Raw genomic sequence first — 20,494 nt, 5'->3', positions numbered from 1 at the left:
TCTGTGAGTTGATCTTTACAGTGCAGAAGGTAGATGTGAACAAGAGAGGGAAATGAGGCTGAAGAGGTTGGCACTGTTGCCAAGAGGGACCAGACTGGTAACATAAATGGGCTAAGCAAGCTGAGTGTAAGGCAACTGTTGGTCTGGTGGACTATACAACCCGGAATCGGGATGGAGGATATTGCTTCTCCCCATGAAACATGGGAATGACACATCTTCCAGACTTTCAAGGGATACTGAGGAATTTCTTATGTGAAATTTATAGGTTTTTAAATGATGAGCTGGCCAAATAAACAAGTATGCAGGCCACATTCTACCTATGGGTTGCAAATATGGGCTATACTTTTTTCTCCATATTTTAAAAACTACTGAAGAATTTTAAAGTGGGGAGGGGGGGCATATATTTTAGATTCAAGCACACTTTTACATGTGTTGAAGTACAGTATTGCAGATGGCAATCTGACAAGTCCAGCAGTACAAAGTGTTTCCCACGCAGTAATGCTACTGAAGGTACCACTATTCTGAAATCAGGCCCCAACTTTTTAATTTCTCAGATTCAATGCAGGGCCTTCTTTTAACTGCAGGGAGGGCGGGGTGGAAGGGGTACAATCTGACAAATGTTAAGATGCAGGTAAAAACCACACTTATTAAGTTTCAAGGTGATACAAATCACAGTCAGGTCTGAGCTCAGGTCTGAATTATATATGCCAGCAGAGTACAAGGATGGAAAGGAAAAATCACAGATAATCTGCCAAGATGGACTAGGGCTCTAAGCCCTGGGAAGAAATCTCTAAGCTGGGAATATAGCCAGCTGCTCAAGTAGGACAGCCTGACAGAAGAGGATGAAGAACCCAGATGCCAGGAGGTCTTTGCTTCTTCCACTTGGCTCCTGCCTCAACCTCCTCTCCAAAGTCAATTTCTCAAATGTGAAGGAGGCAGACATGCACTACAGAAGGGCAAGGAACAGCACTCAGTAGTGCAGTACACCCCAGGTAACTACACTCTTGATTGGATGATCAGTCATTAAATGTTGTAGGAACCAAGTACAATTGTGAATTCTCTGAGAAGCTGGTATCCCTTCAAGTACACAAGACAAAGCTGAAGAGTTTATTAGCCCCATGCATGGCAAAGCGAGTACTTACAGAAGATCCTTAGTCTGTAAAAAGGCACTTGGCTTAAATTTGGCAAAAGAGCATTTCAAACATAGTTATCTATGAAAAAAAATTGGGAAATGAGAACATTTGTTATGACCTCATAGTATGACCTCATTGACTGACAGGGAGAAAAGCCTAAATCAAAAAATGGGCAATGGTAAGGAAGACATTATAAATATGTAGCTATAACTGATTCTCAAACCAAATAAATGCACAGAAATACTGTCCAAAGAAAGACAAAATGTTTATTGGTGAAGAGTTAACTGCTTGATTTATTTTTCCCTTCAGGTTAAAAAAAGAAAAAGAAGAAAACATATAATTACTATGTCTGGTAAAATGGCTGTAGTTTCTACATGTCATTTCTGATTTTAGATATGGAAATGGAATTCTCTCAGGCATTCTGACTTTCAAAGAGGGGTTGTTGAACTGTGAGATGTTAGAATCTCTGAGACCTTGAAATTATACAACAACATATATAATCAGTAAAAACAGCGGTCCTTTCTTTGAAGGGGAAGAGGCCATTTAAAAGTTTAATTACATTAACAATCTCTAGACCAAGGGTCTCTCAAATATTTTTAAATAATAAATAGTTAAGAGCTATCAGAGCTATATTGGTAGAGAAAGGAAAATACCTTTTGAACATGAACGCTCAAGGCTTAGTTTGAGAAACAGGTTTCCATCCATCAATTGCCATGCATAATTAAATAGTTATATAGAGAAAATAACAGCAGTAAAATCATTAGAGAGAGTTTTTTCAGGAAGAAAATGGAGTCACCTTAGTGAATCCTTAAAGCATATACATATATTAGAAAAGTATTTATCAATAACATGAACATTTTTCATTATGTTTTATCTATACCTGCCTTATTACTATTTTAATTTTTTTCATGATACAGAAATTAGTATTTGTGCAAAATTGCCAGGGTTTCTTTAAAATATGGCAGAAGTTCTTAATTTTGGAAGTACTTATTCAAAGAGAATGTAATTTTGATTAAATAAATCATCAGATGGTTTGGTCCTGCTACGAAGACAAGGAAAGAGGCCAGGATTAGTGACTCCACATAAGGAAGCTGGAAAACTATGAGTATAGACCGCCTATTGGAAAACAAAACCACCTCTTTCTACCCCTCCTGGATTTTCGCTATGCATGTTTTCCACTGAAGTGTTGGGGCCCCTTCAAGGTTCCCTTTATTTATTTATTTTTTTTAATTGATTTTGTAATAATATTACATTAAAAATATATATGTGAGGTCCCATTCAACCCCCCCCCCCCCCGCCCCACCTCTCCCCCCCCCCCCCCCAGCAACACTCGTTCCCATCATCATGACACATCCATTGGATTTGGTAAGTACATCTTTGGGCACCTCTGCACCTCATAGTCAATGGTCCACATCATGGCCCATACTCTCCTCCATTCCATCCAGTGGGCCCTGTGAGGATTTACAATGTCCGGTGATTGCCTCTGAAGCACCATCCAGGGCAGCTCCATGTCCCAAAGACGCCTCCACCTCTCATCTCTTCCTGCCTTTCCCCATACCCATCGTCCACCATGTCCACTTTTCCCAATCCAATGCCACCTCTTCTATGTGGACATCGGATTGGTTGTGTCCATTGCACCTCTATGTCAAGAGGAGGCTCAGATTCCACGTGGATGTTGGATGCAATCCTCCCACTTTCAGTTGTAATCACTCTAGGCTCCATGGTGTGGTGGTTGTCCTTCTTCAACTCCAAGGTTCCCTTTAATGCTACAGCCAGACCAGCTGGCCAGCACTGTCTTCTATTTTCCCCTTTTTGTGTTTCTCAGAGAATCCAGGAATCTTCCAGTTGACCCAAGAGAATTTTGCCATTCTCTTTCCTAAAGAAATCCGTGTTCTACCTCCAAGGACCCATAAAGTCACACTAACAGTATGGGTAATAAAATTTTTTTACTTTAAAAAAAATTTAATTATACCCAGCTATATTACCAAAACACTTTCTTCGTTTCTTTAAAAAATTAACTTCTGCCCTAGGCATACTATTGCTTTGACAGGATGAAAGCGAAATTTAAACTAACGTCTCTGTGACTTTCCAAAGCCTATGTTCTTTCTGCTATACTACATTGTCTTCCAGCATGATTTTATTAGGCACATTTAGAATTTACAGTATAAATAATATGTACACATGTGTACCCACATCCATGTTTTCCTAAATGCTTCTGCCTCTTATTGGCTTCAACATAGTGAGGCCAGCTAATAAGAAAAGGAATCAATGGGTGGATCTGGAATCTGGCAAGAAGTCCATGTGGACATCAATAACCCCAAGACAGCTGCTGGAAGACCCTCCCCAAGATTCTGCCATTCAGAACAAAGACTTCCTCTGGAAGCCAGGAGAAGCCCCAGATATTCCCCAAGGACTTTATCATTGGGCCTTCACGGGGGATTGATGGGTGGGGTAATCAATCAAAACAGCAAACAGAACTCTTTCCCTGCCATTAGCCAAGGGGTGGAATAATTAATGTTCAAAAAGCAGGCACAAGGCCTGAGCTCCCTGTCTCCTCTCTGGACCCCTACTCTGGCTGCCTTCTCCCGCGGCTTGGATCACTACGCAAGTAAAACCTGGGCATTTATAATCTGTAATGGGGAATTGTAGTCTGTAAATCAGCCCACTTTATCACTTTTCAGCCCCTTCCTCTTCAGCTGGGACCCACGGTCTGTTATTTTCTCCCATTTCTCTTCACTCCCTGCCTGAATAAATTACTGGCCTACCTTACCCAACATGCTCTTGAAATTTATTTTTGAAACATAGTCAAGAACCTAGACAATATACGGTAACAACAGGATCACTGGGAAGGCTATGCCTAACACAGGATTCAATAAACATTAGTGCTCTTCCTAACAATCATGAGATCCCATTGCCTACCTTTTAAAAATAAAAGAACTCTATAGGAAGAGTTCATAGGATCACATAGGCACCTTTAAACTCAGTTCTGAACTCTGGCTTGTAGGTTTCCAGCACTTGCTTAGATGGCCTACCAAGCCTCGCCACGTGATAACCAGACCCTGCTCTCCTAATCAAATGACCAGCCTGAGAGAACCAGACCATCAGAGATCCCACAGAACATGTGATGTGGAGTAGAGGACCTAGTGTGATAAAAAGTAGGGTGGCACCAATTGGGCAGAGTTGTGAGAAAAGCAAAGCTTTCTTAAATACTGCAGGTCCAAAAAGACAAAGACAAGCCTTTCCAATGTAAGGAAGTAATTTAAAGAGTTTTGTAGAGTTAATTCCTAAGAGCAGCTTCTGGGTTAGCCACACAATGCCTTTTGTGGGATTATAAGTAAAGAATTTCTAAAGTTGGGGGGGTTGAGGGGTTGGGGAGTAGCTGGGAGAGCTCGCTTTCCCAGTGAGCAAGGCAATGGGTAGGAATGTGCTATAGCCTAGATTAGAAAGTAGCTGAAAATGAGAAACTGGAAGGAGAGCTGGAAATGACCACATAAATTCAAACTATTTGTGACACTGAGCCTAACAGGATTAAACAATGTAAATCTTTGTAACATCTCTAACCTTTAAATAATATAAGCCCTCAAAGCCCTCAAAGCCCATATTACTAAAGAGAGTGTGTACATTTTAAATTAACCCAGACTGAGACTCTATGGTACAGGAGAAATACTAAAAGAGAAATGCACTGGAGGCATGGGACACAGTATGGAAAGGAATAAAAAGGGGGAGAGTCCCCTGAGACAAAGAAATATAATTTACATAAGCACAAATTGCCAGGGTCTGCTCTGCTGGAAGTTTGATAACATCAGCACACAAACCACTTGGAACATGCACATAAACATGGTTTGAATCATTTACTGATATATATAAAACTTAGAAAATAATATAAGTTGGTTCTGCAATAAACACTCCTCATTGTGTGAGCAATGGACTGGTAGTTTCAAACAGGACAAGATTCTCTGTCCCAGATTGCCAGAAATAAAGTATTACTACTTCCCCAGCCCTGCAAAACATAAAATCCATTTATTTAACAAATTCTGTTTTGCTCCTAGTGCAAAATGTCCTTCAAGGCAAAGCTTTTATGTTCATATTCAGAAAAGGCTGAGTTTGGCCCTAAAATGGAAATATCTCCCAATATTTAGAATGATTTAAGTAGGTAGGTACAGTAAATAATGTGGTAAATATTTTTGCTCTTTCTCCTCATTACTAAAAGGACAAAAAAACTGTCTTTATGAATATTGGTAAACATTTAGTAAGACTCATCACTCCCACAATGAAGAGATGTATGTGTGGTTCTATTTTTTCTCAAATAAATTGTGAAAGCTTACCTATAACAAAGTTTTAATACTCCCTGTACAAGCTTTATACCAACAATCACTAAAAAATGAAAACTTTACGCAGTCTTATTTAAAAAAAGAAAAACATATAACCTGTAAAATGGTGCATATAAAATCTACACCTTAGCAAATCATGTTTAAATTTTTGTTTAAACTGAGGCAACCAGCAAGATGGTGGTGGAATAAGGAGCTCCTAGAGTCAGCTACTGCTACAGGGCAGTTAGTAAACACCCTAAGCTCTCTGGAGCTAGCTGAAGCACATTTGGGGGCTCTAGAAGACCAGAAGAGCATCCTGCAACATCCCTGAAGGAACAGAAGGAGGAGACTGCCCATCTGCAGAGAAGATTCATAAGTAGAATGCTCCATGCCATGGGGCCAGTGGTCATTCTCCACTGGAGGTACAAGCCACCTCGGGAGGTGCTCTGCAGCTGAAATTGAAAGCTCCACTTCCCAAAAACGGGGAAGGAAGAGACGGTTGGGTACCAACTTCAGCTACTAATGAGTAAATTCAATGGGCTAAAGTACAATGCTAAAAACAGCTCAAGTTTGAACCTGCCCAAGTCAGAAAGAGACCAGAAGCCACCATCTTAACTCCATGCCTAGCACAAGGGAAAGCGGGGCAGACTGAAAATCACAGTGCTAATAAGCAGAAGCTTCTTTCCATCCAGATCAGATTGCGCCTCTAGCCTAGACCCCAGCCCCACCTCCGGAAAGGAAGAAGCTGGGGGGATCTGTACCAGCCTCTAGAGTTAATTACCAGCCAAGCCACGGAAGCCCGTGACTATCCTACTTTGGCAGCGCGACCTGCCGCAGGAGCTATTCTGTGACTGGAACTGGAAACTCCATTTCCCAAAATAAGGGGAGGAGGAGACGGTTCAGCACCAATTTTGGCTACTGATTAGTAGACTTGGCTGGCTAAGGTATAACCCTAGGAACAGCTAGGGTGTGAATCTGTACAAGTCGGAAAGAGGCCAGTGGCCACCATTTTGACCCCGCCCCCAGCATAAGGGGAAACCAGGCTAACCAAAAATCACCGTGGCAGTAGAAACTGGTTTCATTCATCCAGATCAGCCTGCAGCCCTAGCCTAGGCTTCAGCCCCACCTCTGGCAGGGAGGAGGCTGGTGGGCCCTGCACCAGCCTATGGGTAACTACAGGTACTGTTGGCTGGCACAGACTGAATAACCAGAAGTCTACCAGGGCAACTGCGGTCATGCTGGACCCAAACTGTATAGATTGCTGCCCACACCTGCAGCTCCACCTCCGCCCCAAGCAGGGAAGAAAGGGGCATAAAGCTTCATCAGTCTCTCTGGGCAACTACAATCTAGGCTTGCATGACTTTGATTATTCCACACAGCTGTGACTCTGTCCCTATCCCTGGTAAAGGAAAAAGTTGGGAGAAGCTTTAACGGTCTCTGGGGCAATAGGGGCAATAAGGGCAGCTCGAGCCTCCACAGCTTATAACACCAACTACATCTTTGGCTCCAACGCACAACAAGCAAGGGAGAAAGGGCAGGACATCCTAAACTAAAGAGAAAAAATTACAACCAGAATAAATACTCTAGTAAGCCAGATGCCAAGACACCAATAAAAATTGCAATTCACCAAGAAACGGGAAGATATGACCAATTAAAGGAACAAGATAAACCTCCAGATGACATAAAGGAGTTGAGACAACTAAGCACAGATGTTCAAACAAATCTTCTTAATAAATTCAATGAGATGGCTAAAGACATTATAGGTATTAAGAAGACATTGGATGAGCACAAAGAAGAATTTGAAAGCATACCTAGAAAAACAGCAATCTTATGGGAATGAAAGGCACAATAAATGAAATTTTAAAAATATTGGAATTATATAATAGCAGATTTAAGGAGGAAGAAGAAAGGATTGGTGAGCTTGAAGACATGGCCTCTGATAGTGAACATACAAAAGAAGAGATAAAGAAAAGAACAGAAAAAATTTAACTAAAATTGAACATTTAGGGAACTAAATGACAGAAGAAGACATGCAAACATACATTTCATAGGTGTCCCAGAAGGAGAAGAGAAGGGAAAAGGGGCAGAAGAAATATATGAAGAAATAATGGTAGAAAATTTCCCAACCCTATTGAAGGATATAGTTATCCAGGTCCAAGAAGCACAACGTACTCCCATCCAAAAAAAGATCCAAACAGACCAACTTGAAGAAACATACTAATCAGAATGTCAAATGCCAAGGACAAAGAAAGAATTCTGAGAACAACAAGAGAAAAGTGATATATAACATATAAGGGATAACAAATAAGATTAAGTACTGATTTCTCACCAGAAACCACTGAGGCAAGAAGACATTGGTATGATATTTAAGATACTGCAAGGAAAAACTTCCAGTCAAGAATCTTATATCGGCAAAATTGTCTTTCAAAAATGAGGGTGAGTTTAGAATATTCACAGATAAACAGAAACTGAGGGAATTTCTAACCAAGAGACTGAATTTTCAGGAAATACTAAAGGGTGAACTAGAACCTGAAAAGAAAAGACAGAAGAGAGAGGTCTGGAAGTGAGTCTAGAAATGAAAATTTTATCAAAAGTAACTAGAAGTGTCAAAAGAGTGGTGAAAATAAAATATGACAGATAAAACTCAGATAGGAATAAACTTAAAAAACGATGTAAAGCACTTGTATTCAGAAAACTGCAACTCAATATTAAAAGAAATCAAAACAGGCCTAAATAACAGGAAGAATATTCCATGCTCACAGGTTGGAAGACTAAATATCATTAAGATGCCAATTCTACTCAAATTGATATACAGATTCAATGCAATCCTGATAAAAATTCCACCAGCATTTTTTTCTATTGAAAATGTGATTATCAAATTTATTTGAAGGGTAAGGGATCCTGAATAGCCAGTAACATCTTAAAAAGGAAAAGCAAATCCTATTCTTTAGACTTTAAATCACATTACATAGCTATAGCAGTAAAAACAGCATGGTACTGGCATAAAGACAGACACATAGACCAATGGAACCAAAGGGATGGGTTCAGCAACAGACCCTCACATGTATGGGCAAGTGATTTTTGACTAGCTGGTCAAACCCACACAGCTCTAGCAGAACAGTCTATTCAACAAATGGTGCTAAGGGAAACAGATGTGGCTCAAGTGATAAGAGCTTCCACCTACCATATGGGAGGAGCCAGGTTCTATTCCTAGGGCCTCCTGGTGAAAAAGAAGAGAAAGTGTGCCTGCATGGCGAGCCAGTGCCCACATGAGTGCCCACATGGTGAGCCAGTGCCTGTGCAAAGTAAGTCATGCAGCAAAATGGTTAACGAGTCACAAGAAAGACAAGGGGAGAGTCAAAGTGAAGCGCAGCAGAAACCAGGAACCAAGATGGCACAACCGACAGGGAACCTCTCTCTACATCAGAGGTCTCCAGAATCGAATCCCAGTGAATCCTAGAGGAGACAAAATGAGAAGAGAAGACAACACAGAAAGCAAAACAGCAGGGTGGGAGGAGGGGAAGGGGGAAATAAATAAATAAATAAATAAATAAATAGTCTTCTTTTTAAAAAACAAATGGTGCTAAAATGATGGGATATCCTTAGCCAAAAGAAGGAAAGAGAATCCCTATCTCACACCTTATCCAAAAATTAACTCAAAATGGATGAAAACCTGAAAATAAAAGCAAGACTCATAAAGCTTCTAGAAGAAATTGAAGGAAAATATCTTCAAGATCTTGTGGTAGGTGGTGGATTCTTAAATGAGATAAAAGGAGGACTGAGATGGACTACTGATATTTAATGTATGTATAAGTTTTCATTAGTTTTACTATAAAAGTGTGGAAATGTATAGAGTGGATGGTAACAAATAGTAACAGCTAGTTTATGAATGGGGATGTGGCTGAAAATCATAGTCTGTTATTGTAAATACCAATTGACAGAATGCTAGAGAATAATCTAGGAACTGAATAGCACAGTAAACCAAGAGGTGGATGAGAATTGAGGTTGATGGTACAGATACAAAAGTGTCCTTTGTGAGCTAGAGGAAATGTACATTGCTACTGTGGGGTGGTGGGATTATGGAGAAGCATAGGAAAAATAGAACTGTAGTGACCAATGAATGGTGGTTAACAGTAATAATATAATATTCTTGCATCTATGCCAAAGATGTCTGTGTTGATAATGGGGTAGTATGGAAAATGTGTCAAATGTACACTATGGATGTGGTAACAATTAGATGATATTATCTTATCTGTAACAAATATTCCACCACAGTGTGGTGAGTTAATAAAGGGGTGTTGTTTGGGAATTCTGCACATGTGCATGATTGTTCTATAAGTTTACAACTTCTGTCATAAAAAATATATTTAAAAAATAATAATAGGGTGTGTTGGGGGAAAAATACACCAAATGTAAGATAAGGACTATAATTTGTAGTAAGATTTTGACAATATTCTTTCATAATTTGTAACAAACATCTCACAACAATACAAGGTATTGGTGGAGGGTTGCTATATGGGAATCCCTATGATGTTATGGATGTTTGCTTTGTAAGTTCACAACTTTCACTACACACTTCTTGTTTATGTACGTTCATATATAAACAATATAAAGGTAATAATAGGGTGGGTTGGGGGAAAATACTTTGGTTAGTAGTAATATTTTGACAATGCTCTTTAATCATTAGTTAAAAATGCTTAACAACAATGCAAGGTATTGATGGTAGGCTGAGTTATGAGAGTCCTGTGTGATGTTATATAGGTTTGTTTTATAAGTTCACAACTATTACTACACACTTATTGTTTATGCATGTTTATGTATAAGTGATATACTTCAATAAATTTTTTTAAAATTTTTGTTTAAACTGTTAACCATTGTTTCTCACTTGAAATAAAAATACAGATAATAGGAAGCAAATGTGGCTCAAGTAATAAGGCCTCTGCCTACCATATGGCAAGACCCAGATTCGATCCCTGGGCCTCCTGGTGAAAAAGAAGAAGAGAAAACATGCCTATGAGAGCCAGTGTCCACATGGCAAGCTGAGGGCCTGTGTAGCAAGCCCAGTGCCCATGAGGTGAGCCAGTGCCGATGCAAATGAGTCATGCAGCAAGATGATGATGCAACAAAAGAGAGATGAAGGGAAAAACCAAGGTGAAGTACAGCACAGACCAGGAACTGAGGTGGCACAATTGACAGGGAACCTCTCTCCACATCAGAGTCCCCAGGATCGAATCCCAGTGAATCCTAGAGGAGAAAGACAAGAAGACAAAACAAAAAGAGAAATAGATACAGATGATCACACAGGGAATGGACACAGACAGCAAAAAGAGCAGGGCAGGAGAGGGAAAGGGGAAGAAAAAAAATACAGATAATATGTGAAATCCATAGAATTGTAAGGTTACCAGGCATTCAAGAAAGTATAGGTACAGAATTAGAGGTAAAACACCATCAAATAGGGCAGAAATAAAACCATATCATAGGTGAGAATTTTTAAAAAGATACAGGACAAAAAACCTGGCTGGAAAGCATAATCTCCATCTTAATCATCAGAACTGCTAAAATAAAAATGACTACAACCCTGGCTGTTTAAATACAGTATGCTATTCTTTCAGAGAAAACTAAGACATTTTTTAAAAATCAACTTAGGGAGGGAAACGGACTTTGGCCCAGTGGTTAGGGCGTCCGTCTACCATATGGGAGGTCCGCGGTTCAAACCCCGGGCCTCCTTGACCCGTGTGGAGCTGGCCATGCGCAGTGCTGATGCGCGCAAGGAGTGCCGTGCCACACAAGGGTGTCCCCCGCGTGGGGGAGCCCCACGCGCAAGGAGTGCGCCCGTGAGGAAAGCCGCCCAGCGTGAAAAGAAAGAGCAGCCTGCCCAGGAATGGCGCCGCCCACACTTCCCGTGCCACTGACGACAACAGAAGCGGACAAAGAAACAAGACGCAGCAAACAGACACCAAGAACAGACAACCAGGGGAGGGGGGGAAATTAAATAAAATAAATAAATCTTTAAAAAAAAAAAAAAAAAAAAAAATCAACTTAGGGAGATTCCCACCCCTCCACCCCCTCACCATACCAACTGGTTTTCAGTATTGAGAAAATCTACCTCAATATAATATTTATTTTCAAGTTCTCCATAAGAAAAGAAAAGTACTAAAGATTTTGACAATCAGTGGAAGGTCAAAGAAGATTGATAAAAATAGAACATAGGTCTCCTCCTGTTTTCCCAATCCACCACACAACAGTGACCTACAGACAGGAATGTTAATGATATAATTAAAAGTTCTCTAAAATGAAAACTATATAAAGGAAAAAAGCCTCAGAAGAAATCATATAAAACACTGAAGGCTAAAAATGGTCACCTCTAAATGAACTAATATTCTGAGATAACAAGAGAAAATTTATATCATTTATTTTTAAAATCAGTACACACGAGTTTTTCTTGAAAAACTCAAGGAAAATGTGTTATGAATATAAAATAATATTCATTTATTCATGCATTCAATAAATGTATAGTGAGCACCAAATGTAGATAAAATACTGTCTTGGCCTCTGAGGATACAGGAATTAACCAAGAATGCCTGTCCTTATGACAATTATATTCTAGTGGGGGGAGACAAACAATATACAAATAATATGCCAATCGACCCTGAGTGGTATGGAGAAAAATAGTATCCAAAAATGGAAAGCAAGTCCTATTTTATATACATTAATCAGAGAAGGCCTTCCGGAGTGCTGACATGATTAGAGACCAAAGAAAGTAAAGGTGCAAACCATGTGGATACCTGTGGGGTAAGGCAAATGCAAATGCCCTGAAGTTAGAAATACTTGCAGTGTTGAGGATTAAAAATGCTGGCTGAGGGAATAAGGGAGAGTGGTAGAAGACGAGGTCATTTTGTATATTCTGGATTACCCAACATATTTGGAACTAAGTGGCTTCAGTACATGAAGGATAAGAAAGGAAGGACAGGATAATGCAGCAGGTGGCAGGGTGAGTGTAGCAGTTTTATATGGTTTTGAATTCCAAAAATAGATAATAGATTATGTTTGTAATCTGGTCTGTACCTAGGCCTGATTAAGTTATGATTAGGGCTTTGACTGGTCCACATGACTAGGCATTAAGTCCCCACCGCTTGAGGGGTAGGGACTCACAGATAAAAGGCATGGAAAAGGACAGAGTTGAGGGCTTTTAATGTTGGAGTTTTGATGGTGGAATTTGATGCTGAAGTCTTAAGCTGGAGCCCTGGGAAGTAAACTTACAGAGGAAAGAGAAGCAAGCCCCAGGAAAAGAGGACATTAGCCAGGAGAAGAACACAGAGGAACAGAGATGGCTTCTTAAACATGGTAGAAACCCAGAGGAGACAGAGCCGTTTGCCTGATAGTCTACAGCTGACCTTGTGAAGAGAAGCAAAACCTAGAGTGCCTCATAGTCTACAACTCACCTCGTGGAGAAGAGAGGGCTTGAGCCCAGAGAGAAGCAGGACCTAGGAAGAGAGGAACCCAGGAAGCCTGAACCCTCACAGACATCAGCAGCCATCTTGCTACAACACGTGCAAATTGACTGTGGTGACGGAAGTAACTTATGCTTATGGCCTGGTATCTGTAAGCTCCTACCCCAAATAAAGACCCTTTATAAAAGCCAACAGAGTTCTAGTATTTTGCAACAGCACCCCTTTGGCTGACTAATACAATGAGGGATGGTCATATTTGCTGGTGCATCCTGGACTATCAACATTGATACCCCCAAGATGGCTGTTAGAAGACCCCCACAAGATTCTGCCGTTCAGAATGAGATTTCTTCCAGGGGCCAGGAGAAGCCCCAGATACTCCCCAAGGACTTTATCATTGGACCTTCCTGGGGGATTGATATGTGGGGTAACAATCAACTGCCAGGTGTGATTGACTATGGACTGCCACCTCTTGGCCACACCTGGGAAACTGACAACATTCAGGTATCCCAAAGCAAATATGCTGATTGAGCTACTGGCCTCTGAGGCCCCTTGAAACAAGCAAGATAGTGAGCTGGCTATTATGGAAGGGTTGGGAAAAGAGTTTGGGGTACAAGTGTGGAACGGAGAGACTAAAATGAGGCATTATTCACACTACAGGACTGATTCAGGAGTGCCTGGTTGAAATAGAAAGAAGAGCCAGATCTTAGCGGCGTCGTTGGCTTTGAAGGCTTTCCATCTTTTTACAAAATGAGAAGTTAAAAGTTCATCTCCCCTGATCAAATGAAACTCCTGTTTTCAAAATGTTAATATTTTGTTTTTATTTCTAACCATTTCCCTCTCGTGGTTCACAAGGCTCTGAACCTTAATTTTCTCTTTTGAATACATTTATATGACCTAATTTGGTCTCTGTTCCTTTTTATCAGCTAATACAACTGTACAGATTCTGTTTTCAGTAAATACTGACAACATGCCTTAGTAGCCAGTCCTAGTTTGGCATACAGTTTACAGTCTGCTTAATACAACTCCTTTTTTGCTTAAGCATTTGCATGACTTTTGGTGCTTTGAAGTCAATTTAAAAATGCATAAGTTCATCACAGTGTTTGTAACTAGCAGAGCTATTATATAGGTATGTCAGTGGTTGAAACGGGAAGTCTAAGGACATGTATATTACTAGAAAGCTAAAAAATGGGACTGTATAACATAGTGAAACCTTGTGTGAATACAAATATGAGTAATATTGCATTTATAAGACTGTTTTTACAAAATATAAATAAAAATAAACTACAGAGATAGAAACAGAATAGCTGCTATGTACAGCAGGAGAAGCATAGAGAGAAAATAACAGATCATGGGTCCCAGGTAGGGAGGAAAGGGCTAAAAAGTGATTAAGTGGGCTGATTTACAGTCTACAATTTCCCATTATAGATTATGAATGCCCAGGTTTTACTTGCATGGCCATTATGGCAGGGGAAAAATGGTGAGAGCAGGGCTCAGAGGGCAGGAAAAGGCACATGGACCAGCACCAGAGCAGGAACTGGGACAGGGTGAAGGCAAGAGAGTGCAAAAGAGAGAGATTTGGCCTTTGCGCTTGCTTTTTGAACAATTAATTATTCTGCCCCTTTGCTAATGACAGGGGAGGAGTCCTAGATGTTTGCTGGTTTGATCTCTGAAAATTATTATAATAACCTTATAACTTATCCTGGTTTGGTACCCCCCACCATGCTCAACTCTTTAATGTTTATTAATGAAGGAACCTGTGTCCAGCTCTACCCCAATTACTCATTAGCATCACATTAGTATAAAATACTAGAGTTTCTGCAGTTCAAGGATGCTGATTTGAGATTGTACTTATATCTCCGGTCTCCTGCCAGTAATAAATCCGCTTTTCCTTTTCTAGCCTAGTTTGGTGTGTCTGTTTATTCTGCCATGCCAAGCAAATGAATCCCACCAAGAACCATCCTGGCCCCTCTTCAATAGCAGAGATAAAGCCCAGAAATACTGGTCAGAGTACAGGCAACTCATTCCACTCCCCAGTCCCCACCCACACCTCCAGTCCCTCCCCAGAAGCAACAGGGACCTCCCAGAAAGAGTTATAAATATGGAAATACAAAAAAGACAAGAAAGACAGGAGGTGCTTGTAGGCTTTCTCTTGCTTTACTCCATTTTTACATTATGGCATTCAAGCAGACACCATCTAACTTTGTCCACAATGTGCATAAAATGTCCAAAGAATGTAGAGAATGATTCTTTAAAGTAATCCCAAGCAAACAATCCCAGGTGGGGACAAAATAAAACAACTAGGTTTTCCTAGGCTTCCAGCTTTGAATTGGGAAGAGGAGCTCGAAAGGAGAAAGACTCTGGTTGTTGATTGGTTCCCTGATTGGAAAGAAGGTACTATATTCCCTTTATACACTTTAAATGCAGACCTGGGAAAAACAGTAGAGGGATTTCCCAGAGATTGGCCCCATCAGATCTTCCTAAGGTGAAATAACTAGTAGAAGTCACTAGCACTGGGCACTGGCTGGCAAAGCCATTCTTGAGACAAAGAACTGCAGATAAAACTGCTCTAGGGAAGCAGATGTGGCTCGAGCATTTAAGTGTCAGCCTACCACATGGGAGGTCCCAATTTTGGTTCCTGGTACCTCCTAAAGAAGACAAGCAAGACAGTTATGTTATGAGATGACAGTTATGAGATGACAGCTATGTTATGAGATGACATAACTAGGAAACACAATGAGAGACACAACGAAGTGGGGAGCGGAGGTGGCTCAAGTCATTTGGCACCTTCCTCCCACATGGGAGGTCCTGGGTTTTGTTCCCAGTGCCTCCTAAAAAGAAGACAAGCATACAACAAACAGACACAGAAAGCAGACAGCAAGCACAAACAACAAGGGGAAGAATTGGTCGCAATGAGTAAATAAATAAAATAAATTAAAAACTGCTGGGGGAGCCCTGTGAGATCTCATGAAGAGTTAAGTAACAGGGAAGTGGATATGGCTCAAGTGATTAGCTCCCGCCTACCACATGGGAGGTCCCTGGTTCAGTTCCCAGTGCCTCCTAAAGAAGACAGCGAGCTGGCACAACAGGCAGATGCGGCAAGCTGACATAACAAAATGACACAACAATAGACACAAGAAGAAAAACATAATGAGAGACACTCCAAAGCAGGGACCGGAGATGGCTCAAGCAATTAGGTGCCTCCCTCCCACATTGGAGGTCCCAGGTTCAGTTCCCAGAGCCTCCTAAAGAAACAAGACAAAGAGACACAGCAAGAGCCAACAACAGAGAGTGGGGAGAAATAAATAAATGAATAAAATTGTGATTTAAAAGAATTAAGTGGGGGGAGCAGATGTGGCTCAAGCAGTTGGGTACCTACGTCGCACATGGGAGGTCCCAGGTTCGGTTCTCAGTGCCTACTGAAGACAAGCTAATGTGACGGGCTGGCGCAGCAAGCTGATGCAACAAGGAGACACGAGAGACACAACAGGTAGGGAGCAGATGTGGCTCAAGCAACTGGCACCTCCCTCCCACATAGGAGGTCCTGGGTTCAGTTCCCAGTGTGTCCTAAAAGAAGACGAGCAGACACAGCACAACCAACAGACACAAGAGAGCAGGAAGCAAGCACAAACAACTGGGGGAGGGGGAATAAATAAATAAATCGTTAAAAAAAAAAAAAGAGCTAAGTGGGAAATGTTTGCAGTTTTCCTAGAAGGAAAATAACAAACAAAAATAGAACTAACAAATGACTCCAAATAGCTTAAATTCACCAGAGGGAACATACTTAGCGAGAAAATATGATTTGTATTACTTTGAAACTGTTCACTACTATGTCAAGAAAAATTTGCTATACAAGTTACTCATTAGTGTTTTATCTGCTAAACCAGATCTAGGCACATGATAAAAAGGCAGGGGAAAAAAAAGTTCCCCATTTTATTTTATTTTTTTTAGATTTTTTAAAATTTATTATTTTTTATTTATTTCTCTCCCCTTCCCCCACCCCCTGGTTGTCTGTTCTCTGTGTTTATTTGCTGCATCTTCTTTGTCTGCTTCTGTTGTTGTCAGCAGCACAGGAATCTGTGTTTCTTTTTGTTGCGTCATCTTGTTGTGTCAGCTCTCCATGTGGGCGGCGCCATTCCTGGGCAGGCTGCACTTTCTTTTGCGCTGGGCGGCTCTCCTTATGGGGCACACTCCTTGTGCGTGGGGCTCCCCTACGCGGGGGACACCCCTGCGTGGCAGGGCATTCCTTGTGCGCATCAGCCCTGAGCATGGGCCAGCTCCACATGGGTCAAGGAGGCCCGGGGTTTGTGGTAGACAGACGCCCTAACCCCTGGGCCAAGTCTACCGCCCAAGTTCCCCTTTTTACAGCCAGAGAAAAGGAGAACTGCTGTGAGGCACAGCACAGGCAAGTTATATATAATGGTCAAAACTGGGTTCTAAAAGTTGCTAACCCTACAAGCAGTTGGAAACTGTCTGAAGACAGTTCACTTGTCACAACTGGAAGGAGGTGGGGGGTGTTGTATTACTACATATAGTGAGTAGAAGCCAGGATGTTGGTAAACATCTTAAAATGCACTGGACAGGCCCCCATGACAAAGAATTATCCAGCCCAAAATGCTAATAATGTTGAAGTTGAGAAACCCTGGTCTAGAGTTATTTCAAAAAGCACCAAGCCTTCTATATAAACAAGTAATATTTGTGGGGTTTTTTTTAATGATAAAGTGGGGGAAATTCCTGGAAAAAAATTACTTATTGATGGATCAGATTTTATACAAAAGATAGGCCAATGGCATTATATATAATCTGCTATCTAGGTGGTACTTAACCATTTTCATCTAATTTTCCAGTACAGAAGTTATAGTTCTTCCTCCTTTAGAGGCATTACCTGCATGGTGGGTGAGCTTCACCTGGTAAAGCTGAGGAAGCAGCTTTGGTTTTCCTGGGTCAGATATGGACCCAGAAGAAGCCAACCAAGACTAATATTCTCCCAAATTCACCCATGGCCTTAAATCAGACCATTTCACCACCACTACCCTGAATTTCCTCTTTCCATAAAGTGAAGATCATCTTGCTCTCAGAGGGTGTTACTTGGCTTCCATTAAGAACATGCTCTGTAAGGAGGACTAAGTTTTTAGATGTTACAAATGGTGCTTGCTGCTTATTACAAATTATGTAGAAGGAAATTTAAAGCAGCAAATCAAACTACAAGGTGAACGTCTATCCTTTCCCCAGACACACACCAAATGCTTTTTGGTGAATATTTTAACCTAAAATTCCATATTATTTGCTCTGGAAGCTAGCGTTTTATCATAAGGAGAACTATTTGACATGGGAACACCAGCTACAGCAGAGTTCTTAAATCCTTCAGCCAACTCAGAGTGCACTTTTCCCCACTGAAAAATTGGTACTGTCAGATTTTACATAATGATCATCTTTTCTATTATTTCTACAGATAATCTGACATCCCACACCACAGAACCTAAATATATGACACATGAAAACATTCCTTCCATAAGCCAAAAGTTGAATCTGTCCAGATAAAAATAATAAAATTTCCAAAGTTCAAATTCTAAAAGTCAATGCATAGAAGAACTGAGTTTCACAGAAATTTAATAGCATGCACACCATGTTGGGCTGAGTTACTTACACATGGAAAGAAACAGCTATCTCACACACACACACACGGGGAAAAAAAATTAGAAAGCCTGGGAAGAAAATGGCTCTTTATTCAATAGGGTTACCATAGATCACCTGAGATGCCACAGATCTTAGTAACTTAAGACAGAAATGTGTAGATCACCTCAGCACTTCAATCACCTCAGTGCCTCTTCCCAACAGTAAACTCTATCTGCTTCTAACTCAGTTTGCTTGTCTAAAGAACAGTCCCATCCAGCTCTAAGATCCCATTTTTCTAATATTTGAAAAACACAACATTCTCAATAACCTACTACAAGTTTCAAATATTTTTTTCCTCTCAAAAACACCTTTATCCTTAGTCTACCCACAAGGAGATAAAGCATCCCTCCCTTCCTTAAATGTGGGCTGCAAACAGTGACTTCCAAATAGTACAGTTTTGAAAAGGGGAAAAGGGGATAACTTAACAATGGAGAAATCTGAAAAACACTATCTGAGCCAGATGATCAAGGTTAGCATCAACAGTGATAAATCATGTAGAAAATATGGCCCTTGATAGGATGGGGTGAGAATGGTACTTCTATGGTCTTTTTTCCAAAAACCCATTACCCAGCCTAATCACAAGAAGACCATTAAGCAAACCTAAATTGAAGAACATTCTATAAAAACTGTCAAGGTCATTCAAACACAAGGAAAACAAAGTGCCACAGCCAAGAGAAACATAAGGAGACATGACAACTAAATGCAATGTTGTATTTTGGAAGAGATCCTAGGGGGCATTAGGTAAATCGGGAAGCGGATGAGGCTCAACGAGTTGGGCATCCACCTACCACACGGGAGGTCCCAGATTCGGGTCCTGGTGCCTCCTAAAGCAGATGAACAGATGCCACACCCAACACAATGAGCATACAGCTAAACAAGCAGATACCGCAAGGCAGCAGACACCACAGTCCACAGAGAACAGATGTAGCTAAGGCTACTGGGCACTCACCTCCCATGTGGGAGGTTCTGGGTTCAGTTCCCAGTGCCTCCTTGGAGAAGGCAAACAAACAGGGAGCAGAAAGATGAGAGAACCATCTGGGGAGGGGGAAGATTTAAAAAAAAAAAAAAAAACACTAAGGAAATAGTTTTAAAGTAAGGACTTCAGTTAATAATAATGTATCAATATTGTTAATTGTGGAAAATATACCATACTAATGTAGTATGTTAATAATAGGGAAAACTGCATGTGGATTATATGGGAACATTCTATTATCTTTGCAACTTTTCTGCAATTCTAAAATAATTTTTATAGCTTATTTTTTAAAAATATATACCTTTATCTTAATTCTAACCTGCCATCAAGGTTAAGTGATATTCAATGCAAACCCATTACCTAAATGCGCATTATGCCATAATATCCCAAGAATAGTTATCTAAACTAAATGGCACTAGGAAAAATAATAAATTAATTACATGAGCATATTATTGTAGTCACCTCTCATTAGCTAACATAAAAAGTAGTATGTATATTAGACTGCACCTTGATTTCTAATCCACTATGTTAAAATAAAGCTCTCATTCTCATTCTCCCTCAAAGGGTAGTATTATCTATATTACCCAGGAACATGCTGAGATTAGACTATTACCACAACAATTCAGCCATGGAAATTAGCATACATTCATAGATAGGAGACCTGTGAGAAACAGAAAACTCTCCTTACACCAAATGACACTGGTTTGTGAAGCTCCTCCCCCAGATCTGGCCTTGTCTGCACGCTTCTCCTTCCGGAGCAAAACAAGCTCACTGCCACCTTTGCACTAACTGGTAGCTCTGTCTCGGATATTCTCCCTCCAGATTTTAACATAGCTAGCTCCTTCTTGTTATTCAGGTCTCAGTAAAATGTCACTTTATCCAAGAGGCCTTTTCTGCCCATCCAATCTAAAGAAGCATCACCAACATTCTATTTATATTTCTCCCTGTTCATAT

At 40.6% G+C, this 20,494-nt stretch overlaps 1 protein-coding gene across 1 annotated transcript in view; it reads right to left on the bottom strand.

The window, feature by feature from the left end:
• Nucleotides 1–20,494, bottom strand: part of PPM1L (protein phosphatase, Mg2+/Mn2+ dependent 1L) — a 337,101-nt gene that overhangs the window by 261,523 nt on the left and 55,084 nt on the right. The gene's annotated exons all lie outside the window — the stretch shown is intronic.

The sequence above is a fragment of the Dasypus novemcinctus genome, chromosome 4 (genome assembly GCF_030445035.2).
Source record: "Dasypus novemcinctus isolate mDasNov1 chromosome 4, mDasNov1.1.hap2, whole genome shotgun sequence".
NCBI lineage: Eukaryota > Metazoa > Chordata > Mammalia > Cingulata > Dasypodidae > Dasypus > Dasypus novemcinctus.
The sequence above is the reverse complement of the archived record's forward strand: the minus strand, read 5'-3'. Positions and strand labels throughout refer to the sequence as shown.